General features: G+C 41.6%; 1 long non-coding RNA gene across 1 annotated transcript; it reads right to left on the reverse strand.

The window, feature by feature from the left end:
- Positions 1-703: 703 nt before the first annotated feature.
- On the reverse strand, positions 704-6380 carry LOC137464507 (uncharacterized). The gene is made up of 4 exons (XR_010994259.1): positions 5218-6380; positions 3839-3975; positions 3340-3502; positions 704-782 (listed from the first exon to the last, which is right to left on the reverse strand). It is a non-coding gene; the product is annotated as an uncharacterized lncRNA (long non-coding RNA).
- Positions 6381-16813: the final 10433 nt, after the last annotated feature.

Raw genomic sequence — 16813 nt, forward strand, 5'->3', positions numbered from 1 at the left:
TAGCAAGGTGTGGGGTCAGTCTTTTCTCCCAGTTAAAAAGTGACAGGACAGGAGGAAATGGCCTCAATTTGTGCCAGGTGATGTTTAGACTGGATATTAGGAAATATTTTTTCACTGAGAGGGTGGTCAGGCATTGTAACAGGCTTCCCAGGGAAATGGTTGAGTGACCATTCTTGGAGGTATTTAGAAGATGTGTGGATGCAGCAGTTGGGGATAGGGTTTAGTGGTGAACATGGTGATGCTGGATTAAGCTAGATCTGATGATATGTGGGGAGGTGATAATAGCACCGTATAGTAAATGAAAGTGAATGTAAGAGGTTGGATCACAGAGAATGCTGAAAGTAAAGCAAGGGTGTTTGAACTTGTGTGGCTTAAATCAGCAAACTGGTCGAGAAATTTGAGGAATTAACTGAATTCTTCAGAAGTGTAATTGCACTGAGTAGATTGGGGATGGAGATGAAGGGTGAAGAAAAGGAAAAACATATGTTGGTCACTCACAAATCAACACTACAAGTTGTGGTATAAAGCATTAACAATAAAAGCAAACATTGAGACTGGAATGCCCATTCTTTTCCCCCAAGTGGTGAGGCCAAACATTTCAATTGTCTCTCATGCAACAAAATAGAATGGGAAGAATAGCTTTTAAGATCATCTAAACTTAAGTGCCATTTTCAGTCTTCCATTCATAACACTTTATCTAAAGGTTTGCTTTCCTGATGGTGGGGTATACTCCTCCATTTTTCCTATGGCTGAGCTCCCAGACTTCTTTTGGCAGTCTGTTACTATAGAGACAAAGTGAAAAATATATAAATCTACCATGTCACAGTACTAGAGAACACCTGGAGGCAACAGCGGAACAAAGGAAAGATAGAGCTGTTGCTCTTCCCAGCAGAGATATATGTACCTGGTTATAGCAGATATTCCAAAACAAGAACATCTTTTATCAATCTGCATTTTCCAATGGGACTAGATGCAGCCACAGCGGTGAAGTGGGAGGCTGTGCAGAGTTACAGCCTTTTAAGGCAGATATCTATTGATCTAAATGGGGGGAAGGAGTCTAGCAATGCACAAGTACTGCCTGGTAGCACAAGAACATGCACTATACAACTCAGTGCTAATAAGGGGGGTAGAATTAGGTTTGTAGTCCCCTTAAAACCATAGCTTGGCTGATTATTTATCTCATGACATCTGTGCTGAGCTGTAAGGTCTTAACAAGCAGTTGGCTGTGATCCTGTAGCACTATCAGTAAATCTGCCCTCTCATCCACTATTCAGTTTTTTCCCTGTTATTAACTAATACTCTCTCAGGACAACTACTTCTCTGCCTCTCATTTTCGCACTCTGAGGACACTCTCCTTCCTCTTGGTATACAAATACTGAGGAAGTTTATGTAAGTTATTAGGACTGTAATTATTTTTTTACTTTAATGTTCAAGATGCAGATAAGAAACAAATATCTTACAAGCCTCCCACTCTAGTGTCTGTAAGCATATCCAAATACTAATCTGCTCTGACACTGTCAAGGGCAACAACCATCACAAGGATGAGACTACTACCTCTCAGCAAAGCTGCAACTCTTGATGGTACTGAGTTGCAAAGGAAATTTTGTCTGGATTTTTCTGTGAGTGGTTGAACAGTCTCAACTGATCCATATTTTTGTTCTAAATCAGAATGGGGTTAGTAGGCTTTATTCTCCCAGAACCATGAATTAAAACTCCTAATAGGAAAGCATGGGGAAATGAAAGGTACATCTTAGTGTCAATTCATATTTAGACCATAGTTCAGCCACCCACATAAAATTATATTCACTGCAATTTGCATTTCTTATAACTCAGTAAGAAATTACAAACAGACAGTTATCCCAAAGAAACATGACATAGATTATAATGCATGCTCAGAGACACATTTCAGTTTCTCTTCTCCTCTACATTTATTTATTGTTGTGCACAGTGAGGTACCCTGGCCTAGTAAATACTCTTGCTCAGCAATTGCCTTGATCATTAAAAACTGTAGGAGTTTATTCAGCCAAATGCTAAAAGCTTCAATTTATTTTATTCTGTTTTAGGGAGATTCATTCTTAGCATAAATATTCATTCTTAGCCTCAGGAATAAAAATGAGCATATGAATGCTGCCACAACAGCTACAAACTACCTTTTCTATGGAGTATTTTGCAACTAAGTTTTGGGGTGGTTTTTGGTTTTTTGTTTGTTTGTTGTTGTTTTGGTTTGGTTTGGTTTGGGGTTTTTATGGTTTTTTTTTCTCTCTTACATTTCTACAACATGTATGTCAGACACAGCACTCCCTGCATACCGTAAGCAAAACTGGTTAAGAGTATGTGAGATTTTTAAGGACTCTGTTATGTATTAAAAGCAAACTCTACAAACATATATGTATGTGAGAAGTTTATGTATTTTACAGACACAGTATTCATATAGAACAGTCCAAACATTTAGTGGGTTAAGTCATAACCACTTTATCTCACTTAGTTATAGTATAATCAAGCCTATATATTCACCAGCCAGCATCCACACATAAGTGTGGGTGAAACAAAGTACTTACTAGGTTTTACTTTCTTTTTGAAATATAAATCCTTTGCTATAGAGGAGCAACACATTTAAACACTTGCAACACTTATTTGTTCCACAGTAACCAATGGCAGTTTATAGTTGTAGCTGCCTGCGTAAAGCCTCATGCTTATCAAACACCCGTCTTCTCCAGCGGGAAGGAAGATGCATTGTTGGTACTGATTTCACTGTCTCATCAAGAGCTTTATTAGTAGCTTACTGGCTTAGAATGGAGTGGATGGTGGAATGAAGAGGGATGGATGTACACACATCAGGCACAGAAAATGTGGTGGAGGGGAGCATAAGAAATTTGGGAGTTAAAACTACCCAAAGGCAGCCCTGCAGTGCTGTAGAACCACCTCTACACACAAATCAGGAAAGAGGAGTGCTCTAACTATTTGAGCATCAAAAGCACATAGGTGTTTTAATAAAAAACACTGTCTAGCAATGCTTGTTTGACATCTCAGCAGCTGAGTAATGACGGCTCCAGCCAATGGCTGGACCAAAAATCCTAGAGAGTAAGGAGATAGTTAAAAAAAAATACTTTCAATAATTGAAAAGGTAGAATTGTTCCACATTGATCAGAATGAAATTAGAATTAAAATTAGAATTAGAAATTACAAGGAGCTAGAAATCAGAGTTAGGAAATGCTCTTCAGCTGTCAGTGCAGAGAAACCCATGTCCATATGATGTAGCTAGGAAGCTGCCATTGTAGTTCTCAGCATGAAAGATGGGAAGTTGAAACCTCCTGATCAAATTCCAACATAAATACTTACACTCTGGATATATTTCTGCAGCTGAATTAAAAGTATTCCTCAGTTCTTTCTCTACAATTTTATGCTGTTTGATAATAAACTTCATTCCTGTGAGCAAGTAGTTCCTTTCAGCACAGGATGAAATGAAAATTCCCAAGCCTTCTCTTCAAGATTTTGGAGATTCCTCTGGAAGGCACAATACAGAATGAGTATCATGATCTCTGCTAACTCTCAATTTACCAGGGCTGGCTGTCAGAGATACAAGGGGTGCTGGTCTGTAAGGATGTTTTCCAAATGCCAATTGCAAATGTGTTTGGGTCAGGGATACAACACACATTTTCAGGATTTTTTTATACTATCTGTAAAATATAAATTGGCAGTGCATACTCATGCCCTATTCCTCATGATTTCTCATAGTTCTTTCCTTTATTGCATTTCATAAAAAAAAAAAAAAAAAAAAAAAAAAAAAAAGCCCACTGCATGAAGCAGCATGCAGAAGACAAACTCTGTCAATAATTACCAGAAACAATATTGTGGAAGTAACGAAGTCCACCTAGAGGCTTACTTCACTTTCAAAGAGCAAGTTTACTTCTAGAGCAAGTAATGCTTTAAAAACTGAAGAAATTCACTGACTGCTGGCATTCTGAGATACTGCAACTTTTCAAAAAGAAAAAAAAAATGATAGCTCATAATAAATTGTCATACTAATTTTTAAGGTTCCATTAATTGCTTGTTTTGATAAGTCAGTTAGCAATATTCACTGAAACAAAATGTTGTTTAAAAATACATTGATTTATGGTCATTATGTATCTATCCAACCTCTTTCAAAAAGTGTAAAGTTTCATCTTTCTTACTGATAGCAGTCATTTTGCCCTAGTGAGTAACTGAATAGCTCAAGAGATTAATTTAGAGAATCAGAACCTGGTTTATATTTGTCCTGGAAGAATTTTTCACTATATGCTGTTTGTGAAAAACAACACCACCAAACTCAAGAGCAATGTTCATTGTTTGTATCATCTAAAAATAAATCATATTCCACACTTGTTGTGCAACACTGAAAAAAAATTAAATGCTGCTTATTCTAAGTATAGTACTGTGTTTGTGCAAAAGTACAAATCATTCTGAACATCAGTGACAACATCAGCAACACACAGTACTTAATAGAAATAACAACTAAAATTCATGGAAAAATATCAAGTAATCAACAGACATTGTGACTACAGAAAAGCTGCTTAGGGATGAGATATGCCAGCTTTTAAGAGAATTCTTGAGTGAGCTGTTCCCAAAGGGGGGGCATTAACCACTGCTAAGGCTGTGCATCCCTGCATGCCAGGAGAAGCTGGAGAGCACTGTATGTGTAATTTAGAGCTCCAGTACCATAATCCACATAAGGCAGGTAGTGTTTGTGACTGTTCCAGTATATTAATCTAATTTGAAGAGAAGAATTATTCTGAACTGGTATGATGCTTTATCAGAGTGCTTCCACATCTTTTACATTCTTGGAGGCAGACTACTCCACAATGAAATAATGGTATCTAAGATTGGCAGCAATCACTTTGAAGCTGTTTAATTGAGAACAAAGGTTGCAATGACATTGAAAAGTCGGGATTTTAGACCAGCTTTATGGGAACAGTGGATTGCAATCCCAAAAAGCCCAACATTTGTATCTCAACATAGTAAGAACATAAAGATACTACATGATCTTCTATACACGAACTTCCCAATGGCACCTGTGAGCATTTGCAAGTCTGTAACAACTGATCAAAATAAAATGAAATTTGCAACTGTTGCAAAGAACAAACTCTGTATTCACTCCAGAATCAAAACGTATTCCATAAAGCACATTTATTTTATAAGCTGATAGGGGAAGAAGATAATTAGGGAAATTCCTACTCATACCTTCAGAAACCCAAGAAGCAGATAAAATTAGCCCATAGATTGTGTTCTCATTGGCACCTGCTGAGTAGTATTGTTCTCTGTAGACCTCCTCTAGTACAGCAGACTGAAAGTCAGCAAATGCTTATATGTAAAATAGGAAGAATACTATTTGTCTTCACAGAATTCACAGGTGACTAGGTTGGAAGAGACCTTCAAGATCATTGAGTCCAACCCAATGTGTTGATGTTGAAATAGGCTTCTCAAAGTCATATGTACATGTAAATATACCTAAGTGCACATTTAAACATTTTTCCTGCCTTTCATAGTCAGGGGAGGCCTCCTGGGAGGAAATATGTATTAATTTCCGCAGAAATAGTAAAACTTATTTTGCTATCATTCAATATCAGCTAATGCTGCTTTAGGAAAAACAGAATAACAAATATTTACTTACTTGATGTAATGAATACTGAAATCCTCAACACATCTGCTGGAGTACACATCAACAGGTAAATTGAATTTCCATTCACAATCTCACACAAAATAAAGCATTATGGATATTAAGGGGGACAGCACAGTCATTTAATGTTTTCTCTATGGGCAGATGTTTGCTAAAACAGACCTTTATTATTTGATCTTATGCTGATTTTTAAGCAGGACAAATTATGTATCTGAACAGCTCTTGGCAGCTTCAGCATCATGGGCAATAAGCCCCTTGCAGGTGTAAATACTAGGTGGGGCTAAACAACCACTGCACATGTGAAGTACTACTTGCTGTGTACAGATAATTACTTAACTAGCAAGCTAGGTAATTTAAATTAATATTTATAAGGGACTTCAAGTGCAATACTAGCAGCAAGCAATTGCTAATTTTATTGCAACCAGTAGAAGCATACTTAAATGTCTTTGGATTTTGCAACGCTAAATCCAAACCAAACAGGCAAAATATATGTTTGCATAACAGGCCATTAGAAAACATTTTATATTTTGAATTCTGCTTCTGGTGTGACTTGACCAGAAACATACTACACATAACTGGACTTCTGATACACATGCGTTTGTGAGGGGAGGTTCTCAGCCAGAGTAAACCTGGAACACACAAGGAGAATTTTCCAGGTTCTGCCACATTAAGTGAAGGGAGCCTCATGGCAGTAGACAAAATTAAGAAAGACTAAATAATAAACTTATTTTGTTTATTCTCTCTTCCCAACCTCTTCAAAGAATAAGAATAAATATTTCATACTAGTTTCGTACTTCTAACAGCATTAGTTGCTCCTTGTACAGCATTAGTGAGACAAAACTAACTTTTCACAGAGAAAGTTGGTGTAGAAGACAAAGCTAGATATAGTATTAGAAGGACTGCTTGATTTATCCTGCAAAGCTCCCTTGCAGCTGTCTTGTGGCTTCACTCATAAACTGAACCTCTACAACTATTACACAGAGTTAAATTACTTGGTTTCGAATGTCAGCACCATAATTTGTACAGTATAAGGCCACTCAGTGTTTTCACTGATTCTGTCTTTAAAAGATTTCTTCTCTGCCTATCCTGAAGTAAACAAATTGTCTCACAGTCAGCTAGACCTACCCAGCCAAGGCCTGGTTACTCATCTGAACAATAAGGTTTACCTGAAATGCTGAAGAGCACATTGCTAATCGTCAAGTCCAACATTCTGACCTTGTCACAGAGCTCTGAACCCAGAGCAAGATGTGCCATTTGTCTGATGCAGTGCTGAACTTGTAACACAAGAATAGTTAGCAGTAAAATAAATGCTATGAGTACCAACTACTGTTCTTCCTAGGTTTCATACAAGTGAAATATATAAAAATATTTGCACAGATATGTAATAGATGCATTAGAAAGAAGGAACACACATTCATAAGGGAATCACGTCCTCTCAGAGGTCATGCTGTGGAAATCAAGTGTCTATGATACCATCTGGTTGCCCAAGCCCTTGAACACATAATTAAATTCAGCTAACTGACATCTTGGTTAACATTTTTGTCATTCTCTGCACATTTCTTTTCCTCTGCTTACAGAACCAGGCAAGTCTGCAATGCCTACGTGCACAGTGATCCACCATGGGGAAGTCACACGCACACAAAACAATTGTTTAGACCTGAAGCCTGCATTGCATTTATGATGGCAGAGATCCTCCACCGTTACAGGCACTAGTATTTGGGAAGAATAGATGGAAATTATTTGGTGGCTTTAAGAAAGGAAAGGGAGAGGAAAAGGGGAAAGGGAAGGGAAAAGGGAAACAGGAAAGGGAAAAGGGAAAGGAGGAAAGGGAACTCTGGTGCAAACAGCGATGCAACTGCAGTGACAAGTGTTTCAATTCTTTCGCATTGACAGGACCCTGTTCTGCCAGTTACTGAGGCAACAGCAAGGCATCTCATGCTATGTGTGCAACAATATTTATGTGCTTCTCATGGACCTGTGGCAGGGCAGAGCTCTAAGGTGCACTTGAGGTTCCATACTCAGTGGAGAGAAGGGTTTGGTAATTTAGCCTATGCTGCACAGCCATGCTCCAGCCCTGCCTGTGCTCCAAACTAAAGGTTATGCAAGCAAATCAGCACAGTGAGCACAACCTAATATCCTCTTCACACCAGCAGTACTGATTTGCTTTAATTTAGCACTGTGTTACCTACCCACACTGGAGCTCACTTCTAATTTACTATCTTGGAAGCCAGAGAAGAGCTTGTTTCTGTCTGCCCTACAACAGCAGCCTTGGAAAGGCTTTCAGAGCAAGCATACTAAGTAGCACGACATTTTAAGCACTCAAGAAAATACTAGGGATTACACAATTACCTTTAGCCACACTCCTCTTTGGAAATTAGGAGTCTTAGTCAAGTCAGTGAAAGGCTTTTCCCAACTCCCAGTCTGTCACCTGGACCACAGCCCTGGTGAGTTCTGAAGATGTGGCTCTTTCTAGAACATAAGTTCTTAGAGAAAACTGTAATTTTTTTATTTCCTGAGGAGACTGACACCCACAGCCCTCCCCTTGAAACCAGGGACACAGGCTGGTGGGCCATTCTGAAGAAAATGCTATCCACCCTTCTTTTTAAAACCATTAACTCTGAATGAGAAAATGAACCTCTTTCTTAGGATGATTAGGTGGAACAGGGTAAGTTCTGAACCCCAGGCTTTACTCTAAGGGCTCCTTAGTTTTCTTCAATCAAACATAAATATGTCACAAAACCTCTGAGCTGCTTTGAAGCTTGTTTAAAGGAGTTTCTTAAACCTTTCCCTAGGCGACTGCTACAGACAGCAAAATGGGCCTGGAAGGTTTGCTACAGCTGCTTTGTTCTTAGCAGGGGCTGAAATCTAAGCAAACTTGCAAACTAAATGTTTATTGATATGAAGACCTAAATGTTCAAGGAAGCATGCAGGATCTCAGAGAAATTTAAGACAGAATTTATGCTCTTTTAGCATTAAGAATCAGGTATGGAGCAGATCTTTTTGATTTTGAATTTGTGTAGCATTTATTATGCCCATATGATGTTCAATGTATCTAAAACCTCCTCTTTCTCTCTCACAGAACAGCCAAAATCGAGTTAACTAAAGCTCCTTTCCCACAGACTTTAGCTTAAGCTGATTTCAGTGCAAGGCTGACAAGAAGAGATTTTACCTAAACCCAGTGCAGTATAAAAACGTTATAACAGGAGCACAGAAAAGGAGTGGCAATGAAAATCAATGGTTGATTTTTATACAGAAAAACATTTTGTAAGTGTAAGAAAACAATTCAGTATTTTCTAATTTTCTTCAGTCTAGGGCTATAATAGCATTTTTCATGTCCTGGGGTGAATGTAACAGTTAATGTTAAAGAGCAAGTTACTATTCTAAGCTGATTCTTAAACCAAGCTTGTGCTGGTACAGACAAACCTCAAAACAGGACCTACTATCATAAAATGTAAGTACAGCTCTCCAAGATAAAACTTTAACAGGGATATCTTATTTTAGAAAATATAATGTGACTACAAGAATGCGTTAAGGCCAGAGACATCTTTCTAGTCTCACTATTGTCCCTAGAGATGATTTATGATAATATGGTCCAAGCACACACACATACTCAAGCACCATTCAAATCATGTTGTACTACATGTGCAAAGGCTGTGTAGTTAGCAAATCCTAAAAGGTGAAATAGCACGAGGGATATGAGCTGTAGAATTCATAAGACCCCTTCACCAGCACCAGTAAGCACAGAAGAATTAACATGAGCATATTACTTGCTCAACAGTACCCAAAATTATGAAAGGAAGTTAATATATTGTCTCGGTTTAATACCTTTGAGGGGGACACTTTAAAATTAGTTGCCACTCCTTAGTTTTAGCCCATCCCTTTCCACCATTAAGGAGAAACAAATATGAGTTGATACAAGTGAAAAAATAATAGTTTATTAACAAGCAAAAGCGGGTGGCTGCAGTCACCACATGGAGTGGGGTTGCTCCACTTTTCCCAGCACGGTGCTGCAGCTGCAGAGAGATGTTGCAAAATTCCCACTTGAAACAGTTTTTGATCGAGAAATGCAGCTTCTAGAGTTGGTAATGTTGCGAGTAGAGGCAGGAAAAAGCCAAGAGGCAAAGGTAGCAGTGGAAGAGAGCCTCTGCCTCAGTGCCTCAGACTTCTAAAGAGACCGCAGCACCCCCAGCACCTGCCCCGCCTTTCTGTTTTGTGGCTGCAGGGTCTGAAAGGGACTGTAGCAAATTTGGGCAGAGAGAGATATGCAATACAATAACATTTTGGGTTACCCAGGGCATAGGTTTAAACACTTTGCTTTTTCTGTCACATATTCCCAAATATTGACTCTAAATCTGCATTGACTGGACCTGTCCAGCTATCAGATCACAGAACCAGACTGGTTGCAGTTGGAAAGGTCATCTGGAGTGGAGGTCGCGTAGTCCAACCCCCTGGTCAGACAGGCAGGCCTTTCTACAGCCTGTTGCCCAGGGCCATGTTCCAGCTGCTTTTGATGAATGGAGACTTCAGAGCTTCCCTGTGCAAGCCAGTGCAAGGAAGGGTGCTCAGTCACCCTTCCTTGTGAAAAAGTGTCTTCTGATGTTCAGAGGGAACCACCTGTGCTTTTAGTTTGTACCCACCACCAGTTGTTTTGTCTGTGTGACCTCCCTTCAGATATTTGTATACACTTTTAAGATTCCACCCCTCCCGAGCCTTCTTTTCTCCAGGCTCAAGTCACAATTCCCTGTATTTTCTCACAGGAAAAGTCTCCTAAACATCTCTGCAGCCCTTTGCTGGACTTGCTGCAGTATGGCCATGTCTCTCCTGTACCTGGGACCCCGCAGCAGGACCCAGAACTCCGGGAGTGATATCGTCAATGCTGAGGGGAGGGGCAGAATCCCCTCCTTGCACCTACCGGCAGCACTGCTGCTAATGCAGCTCAGGACACCATTTACCTTCTTTTTTACAAAAGCAAACTGCTGGCCCCTGTTCCACTTGGTGCTTGCTAGGACACCTGGCCTCTTACTGCAAAGCTGCTTCCAGACACTTTGTCTAGAAAAAATTTCTTCTGAGGAAGAACCAAACCTCCTAAGGAAAACTCTCACGAGTGAACCGTGTAACACCACCAGCAGTGGCAATTGCCACATTACTGTAAATTTAGTTGCCAGTACTCTTACAATTACAGCAATCCAGCAGGTCTCCCATGTGCTATAGCTGAGAAAGCTCCAAAGCCAGTCTGTGTTAATGCTTCAGGATTCCCACTGCTGGAGAATTTGCAGTAGTAGCAACACAGTGGTGAGAGATTATTTGTAAAAGATCCTTACTTCCTCGAGTGAATCGTCCAGGGAGAAAAATACAGGCATCTTCAAATTCAACTGGCACTTCAGGAAAGTCTAATGTAAAGTCAGACAACATTCACCAACTCTTCTTACCCCCATTCTTCCCCTCTGCACCCTCTCCCTGAAGCTTTTGTTTCCGATGAAAAAAAGCAATAAAGGGGAAGGAGAAGAGATAAAGAAATTAAATAACTGTATTGGAAAATATTTTTTTTAAATATGTATGATTTTCAGGATGTACAAGACAACCATTCTCTGAGCTGTTTCCCAACCTCTCACCCTTCCTAAAACCTTTTTGTCAGAACTGTTGTGCAGAAAATCTTGGATGATTAAATTAAAGGAGAATAATCTGCTATCACAGTTTCTCAGAAAATTAAAAATTTCAGGCCCTCTGCATACAGAGGCCAGGGCCACAGTAACACGAGAGGTGTTGGTGCTGTAGTAGAAGGGCGCTGCAGCTGTACTGCAGCAGGAAGGTGACGCCTCATCTCTTGGCAGCATCTCAAGTTTTGGCTGTGGGTTAATGTGGCGCGGTCTCTATTTTTTTTCTGGGTTAATGTGACATCTTAGTTTGGCGATGGGTTGTTGAGGAGTTAACGTGACACCGACTCAGCTTGAAGGCCCTTCGGTGATGGGCAAACTCGGCTGGATTTCACCCATTCAGGTGCCTCTGCAGAGAAATGCCACCTTTCTCAAAAATAAATCAACAGCACGCAGAAAAGGAAGCCATAAGCCCACAGAAGTCCGGGAGACTTTGGAAGTGGATAAAATGGAACCCTGAGAGATGGCGGGCGACACTGGGGGGCGGGCAGCGGGAGCCGGGTCGGCGCCGCTCCCGCCCGTCGGGGCAGGGTGCGGGCGGCGCGCGTGGAGGAGGCGGGAGCGGGAGGGAGGAAGACGGAGGTGGCGGAGGGCATCCGAGGTGAGGCGAGGCGGAGCCAGTGGCGGGGACGCCCGTCCCCTTCCCAGGAAGAAGGAGAAGGAGGAGGATGGGCTGTGGCTGTAAAGCGGGGGCGGGTAGGTGCTGGGATAGGGGTATCTCTGCCACACACGAACTGGCGCGGGCGCGGCGCTATTAATAAACCGCGGGTGACTGCAATTCCTCCCTCCCAGCTCCCAGGAAAAGTGTGCTTCCGCGGACTGCCGGCCCCGGCGCTCCCGGTCCGCCGCCGGCTCCCCGACTGCCCAGCCCGCCTGCCGACTGACTGATGGTTCGGTCGGACACCTCCCCACCAAGACTGACAAACAAACAAACAAACGAAAACAATAAAAAATTCAAATGTAACATACATTTCGCATGTTCATTATTTAAATACGCGCATATTGTATTTATTATATATTAATATGATGTAGGCATGCATGCGTATATGTAATAATATATACAATAGGTATACATTTATTAGACATTAAATATAAAAGAAAAATATCGGTAGGTATTATGTTGTAGATATAACATGATCTTATTTTTATTTATGTAAATCATATACAACATGTTATATTCTATATGCTTTTTTAAAATTTTCTATACGTAATCCAAATATACCTATGTATAAAAATAACGTAAGGTTTTTTTGGATTTGGGTTGGGGGTTTTTTTGGAGGCAGAGGGTTGAAAACGATGACGCCGTTTTCTGCAGGCGCGTCCCCACGGTGAATTTAAAAAAAAAAAAAAAAAAAAAAAAAAAAAAAAAAAAAAAAAACCTAATACTGATTAGAAAAAAAAAATAATAAGAAAAAGAAAATGCAACAAACCCCAACGAACAAACAAAACAATAACATGAAATAGCAGCGACAGATCTCGGCGAGGAAAACAGCCGCAGAGGCCCGGTGTGGCGGGGGCCGCGGGTGGGGTGTGCGTGGGGGGGGCTCTCACGTGGGCGGGCGGCGGGCGGGGGGCGGGCCCGGCACCCCCGATCTAGGGCAGCGCGTTCCGTACCGGAGCGCGATGTTCCCGCAGCGCGGGGATTTCTGAGAACTGGGGCTGTGTCCTCAGCTGAACTCGGCGCCGCGGCCCTCGCACAGACGCGGCGCCTTAAAGCGGCGATGGCCGCGGCGGGGCCCACCGCGCCGGCGCTGCACGTACGCCTGCAGCCCGCAGTGCGGAGCGGGGCTGCGGGCAGCGCTGCCCGGAGCCCGAGGGGCTGCGACGGCAACTCTCACGAGCCCCTGCCTGTACTGACAGTCTCTCCACCCTCGAGGACTTCGCACCATCCTCGAAGTCCATGGACGGCACTTCAGCTCACTGCTTTTCCACCCCTCTCCTTTTTCTGCCTTTTTTCTCTTATTTTGCAACACCTCAACCAAGGAGTGAGCTGCCCAACGGTACTTACTTATCACCTGTACCACGGCATCCCTTCACTGTGACAGCCTTCCAGGGTGAAACAGCAGAGCTGCCACCAACTCTTGTGCCAATGTTAATTAGGAAGTTTTGAAGACCTTGCATTCAACAGCACTCAACAAGCTGACCTGATGAGCTCTGACCAAGTGCTGCCAACGGAGGCTGATCTCTAGTCCACATTCCTCACATATGTTATGGCCGTTCTGCTGCCAGCTCGTTTTTCTCTGGATGTCTTCGCTACAGTCAAAGGTAGATGTTCCCAAATTAACTCTAGTCTAGCTTTCTACATTTGAACTTAAGAGTCACACATCCATATGCACACTGAAGGATGGTGTCTGATGCAGGTTGTAAAACCCATCTGGGATCCTGAGTGCATACTCAAGCGGCTAGCTCACGCTGAGTTCAATGCTGCCATGGCTACACCACTATTGCCACCTAAACCAAGTTGAAATGCAGATCCTGGTGCCCAAGTGGGCTGTAATGTCATTGAGGCACAACATCTCCTGCATGCTTACCACCTGCAGAGATAAGATCCAGGAGGGAGGAGCCATCCTCATTACAGAGGTTCAAGATAGCTGAATTGCTCATAGTTAAGCTGCAATTCAAGAGGTATTAGAAGGACCTCAAGACCAAGACCACAATCAATCCTGTCATGCAGAATAAGGGCAGAATTAGACCAGAAAAAGGTAAAGGTAAGAGCAGAGAAACATAGTCTCCAAGTAGTAAACAGTATGTTTAGTAGTAAATAGGAAAAGAGCACAGCTCTGTATCCACAGTGCTTGTTTCTAAAGGAAGTTGAATTTGAGACTGATAATCCTCATACTCCTGGATTTTCAGGCCAGAAGTGTCTTCTGTCAGCAGCCTTCTACTGTACAGCTGCTTTTAAAATGGAAGGACAGTTTGTTAGCAGATACTGTGTCTTGCAAAACTTTACATAGCAAGCAACTCTGCTGAATCCTTCTGATCTATAAAAATTGAACTTGAAGGTTTCTGTTGCATCACAAAAAGCAACTTTTTGTCTGCTCTGTGTGTTCAGTGACTGAGAGTCATTCCTTCAAAAGGTTAAAGCACTTCCTTCCTACCACACCAGTCTTCACAATGGGAGCTGTGGCAGTTGTCTGGTGGAAGAGGTTGCTGTATTTCCCTGATAATACATGCAGACAATCTGGGCAATGCACTGGTATGAAAGATACCACACACATGTAGAATATAATGTGTTCATATTTATATGACAGCTGAATTACCATTCTGTCACGTTGCCAGAATATCCGTCATGAATTTTCAGTGTGGTCACAGGCTTTAAGAACACATGTCAGCAAACAGGCCATTTATCTTGATATATTATTTCAGCCATTACTAGCAATTGATCAATCCCTCAGCATCTTGTCAAATCATTTGGAGCTTATGCCATGAGCCTTGGAGAATGAAAAAGTCAAAGCAGAATCTGGAAAAATGTTTGGAGCCTGTGACCTTCAAAATATTAGGAAATATCAATACAGAAAAAAGATAGGTTTCTTCATTTTGTCTTGGAAGAAAGATACCATCAGAGAAGAAACCTCTGTGCTCCATAGAACAGCCCACAAAAAGCAATAGAGCAGGGTTTGAAGCAGAATACCTGATTCAAACTGTCTTTACAAAACCATTTGCTCCTCAAAATAAATGTTTTTGGCCACAGTGGCACTAAAGGTCATTACATAAATTGGCTTTTGGAGCAAAAACTTGAGGGTACCCACGGTCTGGGTCTCTCCAAGAGTGCCTGCCAGGTGTGTGTCATCCTCATCCTCCAGAAAGAGGGTGCAATGTTTTAGGCACAGGGTCAGGGTGCACAAGACTTGGGGGCATGGAGTAAAGGATAGTTGACATGGCTTTTATTCTGAAAAGTTCTGGTTTTGAAAACAGAAGACATTTTTGAAAGCCTCAGAAATAATAAACAGCTCTTCTTCCTCCACAGCCTTACATCTCTCACAGAACCTGTGCCCATCCCTCTGGTGAGAAGAGTCCTTCTCCTTCACAAACACACAGACTTGTTCTCCCTCACCTTCTTTGCAGACCCTTGAATCTCACTTCTCATTCTTCTCTTTGCTACTTCCCCTGCAACATCTCCCTGTGCTCCCCTTAAGCATAAGTCCCTGGCTGTTACCTGAGCCCCCACCTGTGCCTTTCTCGCTCACCTGGAGGTCACCATTTTCATTGCTCACAACTCCCCATCACAGTTCCTGTCCGTGCACTGTCCCTCTGGATGGGAGAAACAGCAGCTGCCTTAAAAGCAGCCACTGACAACTTCCAGCCTGACTCCGCCTGGATGTGCTACATTCCTGTACCCAGGGACTGCGCAGAGGGCAAACATCTGCCCACCAGAAGCTGGTTTGAAGCTGTAACAGTGGGTTGAATTTGGACTTCAGGCTTTCACAAGTGAGTGCCCTTGGGTGACAAGGGGTGTTAGGGTTATATCCAAGTGCTGTTGTAGGTTCAGAGCCATAGAGTGGTTTCACTTGAGAGGGACCTTAAAGATCACCTAGGTCCTACCCCTCTGCCAAGTTTCACACCTCATTTGTACAGTCTAAGAGAACATCCTTGTTTAGCCTAGTTATTGAAAAAAAATAGTGTGAATTATAAACCGAGCTATGGATTAAAAGCATGCTCTGAAACCATATCCAAGTATTACCATCAGCACAGTCAAATCTGAGTGATGGCCTGTATCATCTGGAGATAAACAGGTTTGTGAGCACAATCCCATTTCCAGGCATGTGTGTGTTGCTGTTCAGAAAGTAGACATGGTAATTTTGATACTCTCTCCAAGTACAAAATTAGCATTGTTTTTTAAGTATTGTTTGGACCTAATTCACTTGAAGTCTTCGGGTTTTGGACTACTAGATACATTAAAAAAAAAAAAAAGGCAATATATTGGCTTTAATAGGCAGTATATTCTTGGAGGAATACTGGAATTATTTTAAAATCTTGGTATGCTTCCTCATTGTGGAACTGGGTACAGATTACGCTCTAATCTTTAAATTAGCCAAGAGTTACCTTAAAACAAAACAAGCTTGCAAACAGAAAAGGTTTGTCACTTTTATTTTAATTTGTTATTAACACTTTCCTCTCTGAACTGTACAAATTAATGTCAGAGGTATTTACTGTTGTGAGTATCTGACATGAAATAAGCAAATCACCTGCTGGAAAGCTATTTGCACGTTATTGAAATGTGGATTAGGACATCTCCTTGCAGGAACTTTTGGACACTGTCAACCAAAGAAGCTCTGAAAGTGCTGTGAAAAAAGATTACAGAAAACATCCAGCTTGGGAAGTTACATCCCGCATATTCAGATTAACGACGCAGGAAAGCAGTTTTCTGTGTAAAATGCTGTTGTCCCTCTGAAGGAAACAAAAGGTTGTAGGCACCAGTACTATACAGAAACTAGACATATATCAACAGCTTTAGTGGTAAAGAAACAACAATACCTTCTGTTCCTCCTTCCTATCAGACCTGGAT

Source organism: Anomalospiza imberbis, chromosome Z, assembly GCF_031753505.1.
Source record: "Anomalospiza imberbis isolate Cuckoo-Finch-1a 21T00152 chromosome Z, ASM3175350v1, whole genome shotgun sequence".
NCBI lineage: Eukaryota > Metazoa > Chordata > Aves > Passeriformes > Viduidae > Anomalospiza > Anomalospiza imberbis.